Source organism: Lygodium microphyllum, chromosome 28 (genome assembly GCF_053477565.2).
Source record: "Lygodium microphyllum isolate KBCC chromosome 28, Lygodium_microphyllum_v1.1.10, whole genome shotgun sequence".
Lineage (NCBI taxonomy): Eukaryota > Viridiplantae > Streptophyta > Polypodiopsida > Schizaeales > Lygodiaceae > Lygodium > Lygodium microphyllum.
Genome location: NC_141162.1, coordinates 1,399,793 through 1,413,066, shown reverse-complemented (window position 1 = coordinate 1,413,066; position 13,274 = coordinate 1,399,793). Strand labels below are relative to the sequence as shown.

The 13,274-nt window shown below is 42.5% G+C and overlaps 1 protein-coding gene across 1 annotated transcript in view; it reads left to right on the top strand.

The window, feature by feature from the left end:
• LOC148011119 (uncharacterized) overlaps positions 1-13,274 on the top strand; it is a 108,960-nt gene that overhangs the window by 3,654 nt on the left and 92,032 nt on the right. The gene's annotated exons all lie outside the window — the stretch shown is intronic.

The window sequence follows — 13,274 nt, the reverse complement described above, 5'->3', positions numbered from 1 at the left end:
TGCAATGTGTCGTACTCCTTAAGTAGGACTATTTATATGCAGAATGGATATGTTGCACGAAAAAGCTCGAAAAAAAGAGATTGATTAGAAAAGAACGAAAATGAAAGCCCGCAAAAATAAAATCCCCTTTTAAAGCAAAAGTTTCTTTGTTTATTTTCTTCCCCTCTTTTAATTCAACATTTTTAAAAGTATTTTTTGAATTTATTTATTTTTATATAGTTTTTGATATACTTTGAGAGAGAGAAAGGGAGAGAAAAAAAGAAGAGAGAGAATATGAACACGGAGAGAGAGAGAGAGAGAGAGAGAGAGAGAGAGAGAGAGAGAAGCAATGAGAGAGAGAGGGAGAGAGAAAATTATTTTTTAAATTTAAACATTTTTTCACATAGTTTTTGAAGAGAGAGAGAGGGAGGAAAGAGAAAAATAGAGAGAGAAGAGAAAAAGAAAAATATGAGAGAGAGAGGAGGAGAATAATAATAAATAAATAAAATAAAAAGAGAGAAATAAAAAAGAAGAGGGAGAGAGAAAGAAATAAGAAAAAAGAAAAAAATAGAAGAGAGAAAGAGAAGGAAAAGAGAGGAGAGAGAAAAGCAATGATGAAAGTAGGGAGAGAAGAAAATGAGAGAGAGAAGAGAAGAAGAAGAAGAAGAAGAAGAAAGAGAAAAAGAGGGAGAAAGAGGGGAAAAAGAAGAAAGAGAAAAGCCTTTCTTAAATTTAAACATTTTTTATCATAGTTTTGGATGAGAGAGAGAGAGAGAGAGAGAGAGAGAGAGAGAGAGAGAGAGAGAGAGAGAGAGAGAGAGAGAATAAAGTGGAGAGAGAAAAGAAAAAATAGGGGAGGGAGACAAGGAAAAGAGAAGAGAGAAAAGCAATGAAAAAAGAGGAGAGAAGAAATAAAAAAAGGTAGCGAGAGAGGGGGAGAGAAGAAGAAAGAGAACAAAAAAGAGGAGAGAGAGAGAGAGAGAGAGAGAGAGAGAGAGAGAGAGAGAGAGAGAGAGAGAGAGAGAGAGAGAGAGAGAGAGAGAGGAGGGAGGGAGGGAGGGAGGGAGGGAGGGAGGGAGGGAGGGAGGGAGGGAGGGAGGGAGGAAGAAGAAGAAGAAGAAGAAGAAGAAAGAGGAGGGAGAGAGAAGAAAAAGAGAGGAGAGGGAAAAGCAATGATGAAAGAGAAGAGAAGAAAAAAGAGGAATAAAAGTAAAAAAAGTAGGGGGAGAGAGAGAAGGAAGAGAGGAGAGAGAGAAAATAGAAAAATAGAGAGAAGTGGAAAATTTTGAGAGAAGAAAAGATATAGAGAGAGAAGAGTATTGGCTATTATACTGGAAGTGTGCATGTAAGTCACTTAAGTGGGTGGGGGATGAGAATGGAAGAGGAGACTGATCTCTCCTAACAAATACTGGTTGTAGTCTGAGGAGGCATACTCGGATGAATTTTTCCCAGTTAAGGAAAATAAGAAAAAGTCTAGTTCCATTGATGATACATTGATCCACAATAGATCTTTGCTAAGGACACCCCCATCCTTGTGTGGATGGGAGAATTTAAGAGAAAGAAGAGTAGAGGAGCTCAAGAAAGGGAAGGAATTTGAGAAGTGGGATTGTAGTCAGAGCTTAGAGGCACAAAACACTTGGAGGAAACAAGATCCGAGAGGGACAATAAGAATGGAAATGAAGATTGAAGAAACCATGGAAGGCCATTCCATCCTACAAGCTCAATTTGATGCTATGGTGCCTTTGCTGCTAACAAATTGCTATAAGTAAATATAAGGTTGGGTTTTTGGGAGATTCTCCAGCTCTGTGGCTTCTACAAGAGGGAGAGGGAGACCATTAAACATGTCTTATGGGATTCTTAAGAGGTTCAGGGATGTTGGAGAAACATTAATAAGACTTTTGAGAAGATGGGGTTGGACCATAAAATAAGCTGGAAGTAGGCTGTTGGGTGATATGGGCAACCTAAACAAGACATTGTATGTAGTTTGGGCTATTTTCAGAGCCGAGGCTTTAGAAATATATGGAATGCTAGAAATGAGGTCCTTTTTGGGATGCACCACTGTGGCACGGGAGTAAAAAGAGTTACCATCCATAGACTTTTTGACGATTTAATTGCTTTCTTAGCATTGCTAGGCGAAAGGGCAAACTTGTATAAGCTAGTTAGAAAACTACTGTTAAAGATACATCTCTTGTTTTAATAATTTTTTACATAATACACATATATATGAAGTGCATTTTAAAAAAAATGATAGATATATATGTTGTTACATCATGCATTTTTATGAAGAAAGCAATAAATCAAATACAACATAATTTATTTTGCCTACATCGAGGAGCATGTCATTGCATGTGCTCAATATGTACATGTGATTTATGTATATCATTGTTGCTATGCCTTACCATGCATATAGTAGTATTACAAGTTGATGTCATTTTGCTTTGTGCCCTAGACCTATGAGAGAAAACTTTCGTGTGTAGACTAGTAAATGTTAAATTGAGATGATTGTGGTATCAAAAGAGCATATTGATGTCCAAGAGACCTTGTGAAGAAGGATTTGCAAATGACTTCCAAAGTTTTGAATAGTTGAAGTAGTGCTTGATGTTGATGATGTTGTTTGTAGTAATAAAAGAGCAATGCTTGATGTTGGAGATATTTTTGGAAATAGAAAGAACAAAAGAAAAAAGATAAGTATCAATATTTTATAGGAAAATTTGCATTGTGGTGATATCTTCAAAATGTTTCATAGAACCTTCAAAAGTTCATTTGACCCAATGTCATTTCTAGATGTAAATTGAATAGTTTAGATAGTCCCTTTGATGGTTTGGAAATGATAAGACTATCTTTATCATTAATTTATCAAGAAATGCCCTTTTAAGGAGTGTAATGGAATCCAATTCATGCAAGGATAGTAAGTCACAAATCTAGTATATAACCTACTTTAACGAAGGGTGAGGTTTTTAAAAAGTTCATTTTTGTGTATCTAATAACGAAAATATAATATATTGTTTCTTTGGGCATGCTTATTGCTTTATCACAAATGGTTGATCATAAAGATTGGTATGTCGTGGGGGGTTGGGGGTTGGGTGGAGCATGGTTTTTTAAGGAGGGGATGTGCCATGTCCTAGTGTGGTGGGACTATTTGGATTGTTATAACCTCTAGCAAATGGTCTGAAATTGTTCTTAAAAGAGCCTATTTCACCATCAAGCCCTAATCTTTTTCTCTATTCTAAATTTGAGGCAAAGCAATCATTTTACTTTGTTACATGAAACAAAGTTCTCACAAGCAATATTATGCTATGGAACTTCTTTTGTTCATGTCATGGCAAAGGAGAGCACAAGGTTCAAGTGTCATTAAAAGTGTGGATATGTGAGTAACTCAAGAAAATTCAATATCTATGTATTGTGTAATAGACATTGTGGCTTTCTTAGTTCAAGTTCAAAAAGGAAATATGAAGCATAGGGTCTTCTAGCAAATAAAAGAGAGGAAAGTAGATTGTAAGTTTAGGTGATATGGTAAAGACATCCCTCAATCCCTCTCGATTCAGTATAGTAGTAATGGATACATTCTCAACTACTTAGGATTAGGTGGCTAGCAAGCTTTCACAATTTGTGATCATAGATATCTCGGAGAAGACACATGAACAAGGCTAATTGTGGAAATTGATTGTATGTTTATTCTTGTCTTAGATATGAGATTATGTTAGAAATTAGATCATGATGGGCCTTGTAAGCGGACCATCATGATGCTTTGAGAGATGATGCTCTAAGAGTAGGAGACAACTTTGGAATCAATTAAAAATTTTAAAAATGATGAAAAAAATGTAAAATGGTACATTGTCGACCCATTATCCCCAAGATAATGGCCAAAATATTTATGAAAGAGGAGCAAATAAATTATTGTCAATAGAGGATCCTATTATATACTAACGATGCTTGTTGGGGACAATATATCCATTCTCCTTGTAGCAAGGGCAAGGACTCCTCCAACTCTTCATCATATGTGATTTTACTCAAATTCTAGTCATACCCTAACATAGTGATGATAGAATTAATCTTCTAGCCTAGATGTGGTTATTTCTCATGAATCTCTAGGCCATCAATGGTGTGTGAGGGGGTGAGGCATGCACCCTCATCTGTATTTAGGCTTAGTGGCTTTAAAGCGTGGCTTTCTACATGCATTGGAAAATTTTGAGCTTGTTTTCCTTTTGGGTTCATGATGGGAGATTAGACAAAGAGCATTGTTTGCTCCTATTTGTTCTCCCATGAGGGGAACCCTTTGGTAGTTTGACAAAAGATATAATATTCATGGTCATGATGTGCTTTTTGTGGATCCAGTTCATGACAACTATCAAGATTCATCTATTTCTACTCTCAGTGGTCATTAGGGAATGGTATAATTTGACATCAACATGAGTGTCTTTTCAAGGCACCTTGGTGGTTCCTTGATCATCCACTTCTTGGATATCCATGATCCTATTTGCTGGGATAAACACACAATGATTAGGACATTAGATGAAATTTCGCTCTTTCAAAAGCTTCAACTCACTTTGGCAACAATCTCTCACCTCGTCTTCTCAATACTCTAACTAATCATTTATCCTTCTCTCTAACCCTAAAAAGCAAGAATACAAGACTAGCTTTGAGGTATAGTAAACTCACCTATCTTATCTTCTTGCATTTACAATGTAGTCTAATGGCTTGAATGCTTGAAGATGGTCCCATGACCTAAGCAACACAATCTATTCCCATTTCTTCTTCACATCCACCACCAAGTACGGCATTGATGAGAGAAGAAGACAGAGAAGAAAAATGAGAGAAAAAAGATGGAGAATAGCTTCTCCACCCATGATTCTTCATTCCCTCACAATCTCACATGCAACTTCAAACTCAAATCTCTTACCATAAATAGGAAGAAGAAGAAAAGGAAGAAAAACAAAAGTAAAAAGATATAAAGCTTCTATATCCTAAGTCCTTGACTAAAACAACTCTCAATAACAAGATATGAATGCTCAATAGTTGCACTGACAGAGCTTCCATTATTGTAGCGCTATGTGTCCACCTGTGAAAAATCATAGATAGCTCTATTTCCATGGGATTTTAAGTTGCTCAGTTGTGTGTGACGTTGTTACTCTCTTTACAAGTAGTTTAGTTTGTTTACATAGATTAGATCCAAATGGACATGGTTATGCAAGAACTTAGTAGGATGCTAGAAAATGGAGATGCCAAGTGTGTTGCATATACTACAAGTAACCTGACAAATCCTTGGAAGAAATATCTATGGGAAAGCAGTGGATAAGGAGTGTTTGAATGATTTACAACAAATCAAAATCTGTGTGTATGTGTGTGTAACACAATAACTCAAATCACACACACACAAAAGATGGTGACAATAATGAAGATAGAAGTTGGTGGAGAGGAAATCAAATAAGGATGGGAGATAGATAGAGTCAAGAGGACTTAATGAATCTCTATCTATCTATCTATCTTTCTGTCCATTTGTCTATTTGTCTGTCTATATCTATCTATCTGTTTGTGCGTGCGTGAGTTGTTATGCAAAAAAAGAGAAAGAGACTATGTGAAGAGAATAAGAGTAGGTGAAGACTAGGTGAGAGAATCAAGGATAATGAGAATAAAAAAGAGAGAAGTAGGAGATTTGAAAGCTCCAAGAGAGATAGACAAGAGATGGAGCAATTACAAATCCTCTAAAGGAAGTATATTACCATCAAATATTGAATTCAAGGTATGCCATGGTTGAAGAAATTGTGACCTCTTTATGGATGATTTTATGATATCTTTGTGTCCCTTTTTGGGACGGCCAGAGAATTGATCGACCAGCCAATCGGGCCCAAAACAAAGCGAGAGTGCGTGAGACGCTTAGATATTGTTTGCCGCACTCACCTTGAATTTCCGCACTTGAAGTACACTTAAGGAAATTTGAAAGCCTGATTGAGTACAAGTGCAGGAGAAGGAACACACACAATGAGAGGAGATAAATTGAGGATCGTATTTAATAAGTCAAGGAACTCACTCAGATAAACAACTCAAGGAATCCACCAATAGGAGAAGGCTCCAAGGACATAGACAAACTATCGACACACAGAGTAGGACCAAGCAAGTGGCGCCAAAGAGGTGGATTTGACAAACTTACTCAACCTAATCGATAGCTTGGTGGAGCACAAGAATACGACGATGGCAGAAGAAAACCCAGACTGCAGGCCAAATGAGGAACTCGGCTTAGGAGTCTTCCCAGAGGCGATTCAGCAGCAGCTGATGAGTAGCTACGATGGGTACGCTTGGTATGAGCACCGCGGCAGGACAACAGATGCCATCATCACAGACTTAGAAGAGGAGAGGAAGCTAGTCCACAAGGCACTGCAAGGCTTAGTAGAGTACAATAGAGACCAGCAGGCTAGGAGCCAAAGGCAAAGCATAGAATTGCGAAAGCCCTGGAAGGAGACTTAACGTTGAGTGAGCTTCTCATGAAGCGACTGACAACACATCAGCAGAGCAAAGTGTCGCAGCACTAGCGACATCACTACTAACAAGATTAGGAGCAAACCAAGGCTCCAAGAGCTAGTCCAAAATCCCAGTCATTGCAAAGCAGCTCGACAAGTACCAACCCCACAACAATCCATACAGTTTCGTAGAGCAATTCAAGCAAGTCTGTGAAGCCAACGGCCTCACCGACTTGACTCAGCGCTCCCAAGCGTTCGGGCTCTGCTTAGGTGACAAGGGTAGGACTTGGTATACGAGATTAGATGCCGCAGAGCGAACCAACTTCAACGGCCTCAAGAATCTCTTCATCAAGAGATTTGCTGAGCCTAGATACTCTGACAATCTTCTAGTGCGACTGATGAATGCCAAGCAGAAGGAGGAGGACATTCGTGATTACGTGACCCACGTGAGGAGTCTCCTCAAGAGAATCCCTATGGGCAAATGACCAACCGAAAGAGCAGTGTCAACTGTATTCATCAGTGGAATTCGAGATGAGGAACTATATAAGGCTTTGGCAGGCAACTCAAGCTTGCAACGCGATGCACTAGCTAGGGTTTTTGAGGAAGCCATCAGAGTTGATGATCAGCTGAAAGAGAGAAGCTCTAGGAGATTAAACTCAAAGGAAACCAACTCGTAGAGATCAGGGAGAGCTTCAACCTCTAGCGAACGATCAGGCCCAACCACCCAAGATAAGGGGAAAGCCACCAAGACAAACCAGGACTTGGCTGATGTAAAGATGGAGATAGCCAAACTGCAAGATATGTTGAGACGACCAACGTACCCACAGGTCCAACGCGTGTACTGTGGTGAAAACCACTTGCCAGCCGAGTGTCAAGACCCTAGGTCAAGACCTTGCGCTAATTGCGGTAGGTTCGATCACGACATCACGCATCGTAGATTACCAAGAAGACTTTCGTACTCACAACCATACAGCCAGCTCTACCTAGCAAACAGGCCACAACCATCCTTCGAAAGGGGACCCCCATTGGCCCTTCTTGTGCCTAACGACATTATGCCGGTTGTTCCTAGGATGGACATAAACCCTACAGGCATACCTAGACCGCTTGGCCCTTACATAATATATCCACTGAGTGACGCTCTAGTGCACTACATGGAAGAGTCGATTGAGGAAGAGACTTATGTATACCCTTACGTCTCGCATGACGACGAGGGCAACGCAGTCCTTATGGACTATTGACCAGTACCAGTGATGGCATTAGGAAGAGGATGAGGTAGAGGCCTAGGGGGCAGATGCAGGATCCAATCACCTGTTGGACGTGTGGTCACCCAAGCCACTTCTCATCACGCTTCCCGGAGAGGGAGCAGCATAACAAAGACAAAGCTGACCTAAGGTGCGTTGAGTGCGGGATTACTCATCTCTTCGCGTTGACTGCCCAAAGCAAAAACCACCTTCGAGTTCAGCCAACAAGCCATCTGTCCCATTGGGGCTGTTTGGTGTCGAGAACCTCAATGGGGAGGCCACACCCATCCCATTAGGTCATGACTCGTGCCCAGACGAAGCAGGCTGGCATATAATTGCCAGGGCCTAGCAACCTCAATGCAGCATCGATAGGGAAGAAGGGGCGTAGGCTGAGAAAGAAGAGGCCTGAGGCTAAGGTTGCATTGAAAACTAAGGGAGCTACTACTCTGCCTGCTAGAAAGAAGGTCACTGATGCAGAGGTAGAAACTTCAGCCCCTAAGATGGCCGAAAAGGAAACTGCTAAGGTAGGGGAATACCCGCATCCGAAGCGCCAACTAGAGGCCATAAAGAAAGTGAAGAAATGGTGAAAGAGGCCCAAGAGCACCTAAAGGACGTTGAGCCCATCCTAGCAGATGAGATCAATGATCTCTCCATCATAAGCATGCCAGTCTCACCCCCTCGACTTTGGTCGAGGGATGCGACCGCACCACAAGCAGTACTGCTTAGGCCAAGTCTTGATGCTGCAGGCCTGCAAATCAGTCACGGCCATTGGCTAGGACAATCTACATTAGGAGAGAGACGAGCAGCCAATGACCTCCTTGCCATGCTGGTGACCACCCTTGTGACGCTAAGTCTGGGAGACCTGCTTAAGCAGCATCCCGCCCTATGGCAAGACCTGAGACAATGGGTTGAAGGATCACGAGAGTAAGATGCTGATCTGCACAACCATGATGCAGAGACACAAATATTGACTCTGATGTTGCACTCCGTGTCAAAGTCCTTGCACGTTAATGCCTTTTGGGAGGGCACCGAAATGTATGCAGTCTTACTGGTCCTAGCCCTAGGTGACACAATGAGAAAGGGAATCGTAGACATGGGGGTTGGGGTTAGTGTGCTTAGCCACGCAGTGCTTCAGACTTGGGGAAACCCACCTATTGAGACTGCTAAGTTCAATGTCACACTAGCAAATGGTATGAGAGTGAAACCATTTGGGATGCTAAAAAATTTGGCCAGTGAAAATCGCAGGTGTCCAGTTCTTGGTTGACTTTATAGTCATGAAGGGTGTGGACTACGATATCCTATTAGGTCGACCCTAGATGCGCAATGCCAGAGTCATAGAAGATTGGGGTAAAGGCTTAATCTTCCTTGGCAATAGAATGAACACCGTAAGGATAGAGATTGACACACCTGGAAGACCTCACCAGTCGACTTGGATGCCATCTCCGTGATGCTTAAAGGGGACGCTCAAGTCAAGAAGTTCTATGGGCCCTTGACCAAGTATATTCCATGCTCAAAGGATGAGCGAGATTGGATGCATGCCCTTGCTACAATCAACCTGCCATTCTCGGATCATGAGGCATACGAACAAGCCATCAAGACAATCGGTAAGTCTAAAGACGCACCCTCCATACAAGTTTGCATGATGGCAGGAACCCTTTAGGGGAGACCTAAACTTGTCACCTTCCAAGTGCCAAATAACAAGAGGGAACTCCAGGAGATTTTGGAATATTTAATGGGCAAGTTAGCTAGCAATCCAACAGCAAACTTCAAACCACTCCAGGATCTCTTAGATAAATCCAAGTGGCAATGGACCAAGGTGCATGACTTGAACCTCATGTACAACTGGGCCCTAATCCCCGATCAAAGACAAGAGATATACCAAGACCTAGGAGACGATGAGCAGTCTGATGAAGAGAACTCCAACGATGAATACAAAGATTGCCGATATTTCAGTGATGAAAGCGAGGGTGAGATGGATACCGTAGAATATGACACTGAGGGATGGGAAATAGAACAAATACAGGCAGACTCCAAGCCACAGAAAAAGAGTGTTTTAGGATAGAGCGAGGGGTCATGCGAATCGATTGTGATCGCGCATGGTTGGAACATGTAGGAGCCATAGACTTCGATCAAGCAGGCCTAGCTCAATCCGGTATGACACCAACGCTTAGGACAGAGTCACCATCTGAGTTGCAACCACCAAGGCAAACCACCTCTTCTAGCGAAGACGGGGAGTTTGACTCTGAGTCAGAGGTAAGTTCAGATTGCGACCCAGAGATACCTAGATCGGCCAAGACTAGACGCACCAAGGGGGACCTACCCGTCCACTTGAGGCGCAAACGATTGAAAGAGGAAATGATAAAACAACCCCGTGACACACGAACAAAATTCAAGAAAGGGGATAGGGTAGTGATCATGTGGGTGCCAAACATCAAGGGCAAACGAGTGAACCAATCGAGGGACCAGCCAAGGTCAAGGAGGTGAACCTAGCCCAGGAAGGAGAGACACCCAACTAGTCTTCATTTGCCAATGACTTGATTGAAGAAGAGGAAACAAGTCTTGTCGCTCTCTTACGAGAGTATATAGACATATTTGCTTGGTCCTTAGAAGAGCTTAAGGGGGTAAATCCGAGTGTAGTGGCTCATAACATACCCATGACACTAGATGCTATGCCGGTTAAGCAGCAACTGTACCCTATGAATCCAAAGCATGCTCACGCAGTCAAGGAAGAGATTGACAAGCTGATGAGAGAAGGATTCATTTACGAAATTGAGCACACGGACTGGGTATCGCCCATAGTCATTGTCATGAAGAAGAATGAAAAAATCAGAGTGTGCGTCAATTACAAGAAGGTGAACGCTACTACTAAGAGGGACAACTATCCATTGCCGTACATTGAGCACATGCTTGAAAGAGTGGTTGGCAAGGAAGCCTATAGTTTTCTGGACGGCTTCTTGGGATACAATCATGTGCAAGTGCACCCTGGAGATAGGCATAAGACTGCCTTCGCCAACTGAGTGGGGCATCTTTACTTACATAATCATGCCCTTCGGGTTGACTAATGCCCTCGCCACTTTCCAACGCCTCATGTGCGCTATATTTAAAGATATACTTCGCAAAGAGTTGGAAGTCTTCACAGATGACCTGTGTGTTCACTCGACCTGGAGAGAAAACTTAGAAAAAATCCGAGCAGTCTTTGAGCGGTGTCGCCTATATCGTCTCTCCTTAAACCCCTTAAAGTGCCAGTTTTGGGTAAAGCATGGATGCATCCTAGGGCACGTGGTGTCAAAGAATAGCATTGCCATTGATTTCTCGAAAGTCTGGGTTATTGTTGATATTTCGCCCCCAATCAATTGCAAGGGAGTTCAATACTTCTTAGGCCACACGAGATACTATCGGTGATTTGTGTTGAACTATGAGTTGATTGCCAGAACTTTATACAAGCTGCTGATTGTCTTTGAATGGACTGAAGCATGCCAATGAGCATATGAAGAGTTGAAGAAGGCTCTAACCATAGCACTGATTCTATGAGCCCTAGATTGGACCATTACCTTCCACGTGCATACGAAATTTGTTGTGGGGGCAGTGTTGTGCAAACATGGCGAATACAACCTGGACTACCCAGTGAGCTTTGCTAGCAGAAAACTTATTGAGACAGAAATGAATTACTCGACGACAGAGAGAGAGGGCTTGGCCATGGTGTTTACTGTGAAGAAATTCCGGCATTATCTATTGGCTACACCCTTTACCTTCTTTGTGGACCATCAAGCCTTGCTATATCTAGTGAATAAACCTTGTGCTACAGGACACATAGCTTAGTGGCTTCTTCTACTTTTGGAGTTTTACTTCTCCGTGGTTGTACAGAAAGGAAAACAACACTACATGACTGATCATATGTCACGCATCCCCACGGGAGAGCCCGCTAGAGAAGGCATTGTTGATGAATTGCCCAATGCCCATCTCTTTAACCTTTCCAGCCAGAGAGATTTATTTAAGGCTCATCTAATGCCATATTGGGCAGATGACATAGTCCAAGTGCTTGAGCACGGACTGCTTGAGCGACCGATAGAAAAGGCAAGACTTAGGTGACTCATCCTCAAGATCCAACCCTACCAGCTGATAGTAGGCCAGCTATATCCACTAGGGCAAGATGGATTGCTACGTAGATGCGTGTGCGAGCATGAGATGCATGATGTGCTCTCAGATGTGCACAGTGGAATTACTGGTGGACACTTTAGCAGAGACACGATAGCTCGTAAGGTGATGTACTCTCAACTATGGTGGCCAACGTTGTTTCGTGATGCAACACGAGCATTGTGATGAGTGTCACAGCAGACAAAGATCCCAATTCGTAGGGATCAAATGGAGTTGACCCCAATCATTGCACGACAACCCTTCAAAAAATGGGGAATTGACTTCATAGGACCCATTAGCCCAGCTGCACAGTATTCACAGGCCAAATACATAATTGTGGCCACAGACTACCTAATAAAATGGACAAAAGCGAGAGCGACACAAAAGAACGATGCTAGAACGACTGCTAAGTTATTATGGGAGCAGGTGATTTCACGATTCGATTGCCCCATCGAACTAGTCAGTGACCAAGGCACACACTTCATCAATGAAGTGATAGTGCATCTTCTATCCAAATTTCTAATTATCCATCGAAAATCCTCTCCATACTACTCTCAAGCAAACGGCCAAGCGAAATCCACGAATAAGATTCTTGTAAACGTCCTGAACAAAGTAGTCTCTATTTCGTGTAGTGACTGGGATAACAAGCTGATGGCAGCCTTGTGGGCTTACTGTACAGCTTATAAAACAGCTGTCGGCTAAACTCCCTTTAGGTTGACCTACAGAACTTAAGCAATTCTCCCTGTAGAGTTCTTCGTTCCTAGCTTGAGAATAGCACTTCAAGAACGATGGGAAGGAAAGGAGGCATGGATGCAACACCTGGTTGAGCTCGAACGCCTCTCAGAAACTCGTCTTCTAGCCACTCACGCACCCATATGTGAGAAGGCACAACACAAGAGCTAGTTCGACAAGCACGTCAAGCAGCGCAATTTTGATTAGGGAGGCTTAGTACTCTTGTACTCAGTTAAGGGGCATAAGCAGAAAATGAAGCTTAGAGGTCTTGGACCTTTCAAAGTTCATGAAATCAGCCGAACTGGCAATGTTGAGCTCAAGACTCTAGATGGTGGCATAGGCTTCTTCAATGGTAGTCGTGTCAAAAAGTAATACCCTCCCACGCATCCTCTGCATGAGCCACCAATGTTAGAACCCCTTATCAAAGTACGAGTAGCCACGATCACTGAAATGGATGATGAGGATGAGGAAGCCATAGAACCTGCATACCTACACATTACGGTCACTGCCAAGCGAACATGGGCTTTCAGTGCCTTGATCGACAAGGGAGCAGACTTCAATGTCTAAACTCACGATCATTGGACCCAACTGGGCAAACCACCACTACAACCCACCAATCCCAAATTAAGCCCATATAGGGGCCACTCATACGCACTTCTCGGCAAGTGCAGGGCCGCCGTTTCTATCGAGTCTGAGACTGTACCAATGATCTTCTATGTGTTGCCAAACGCTG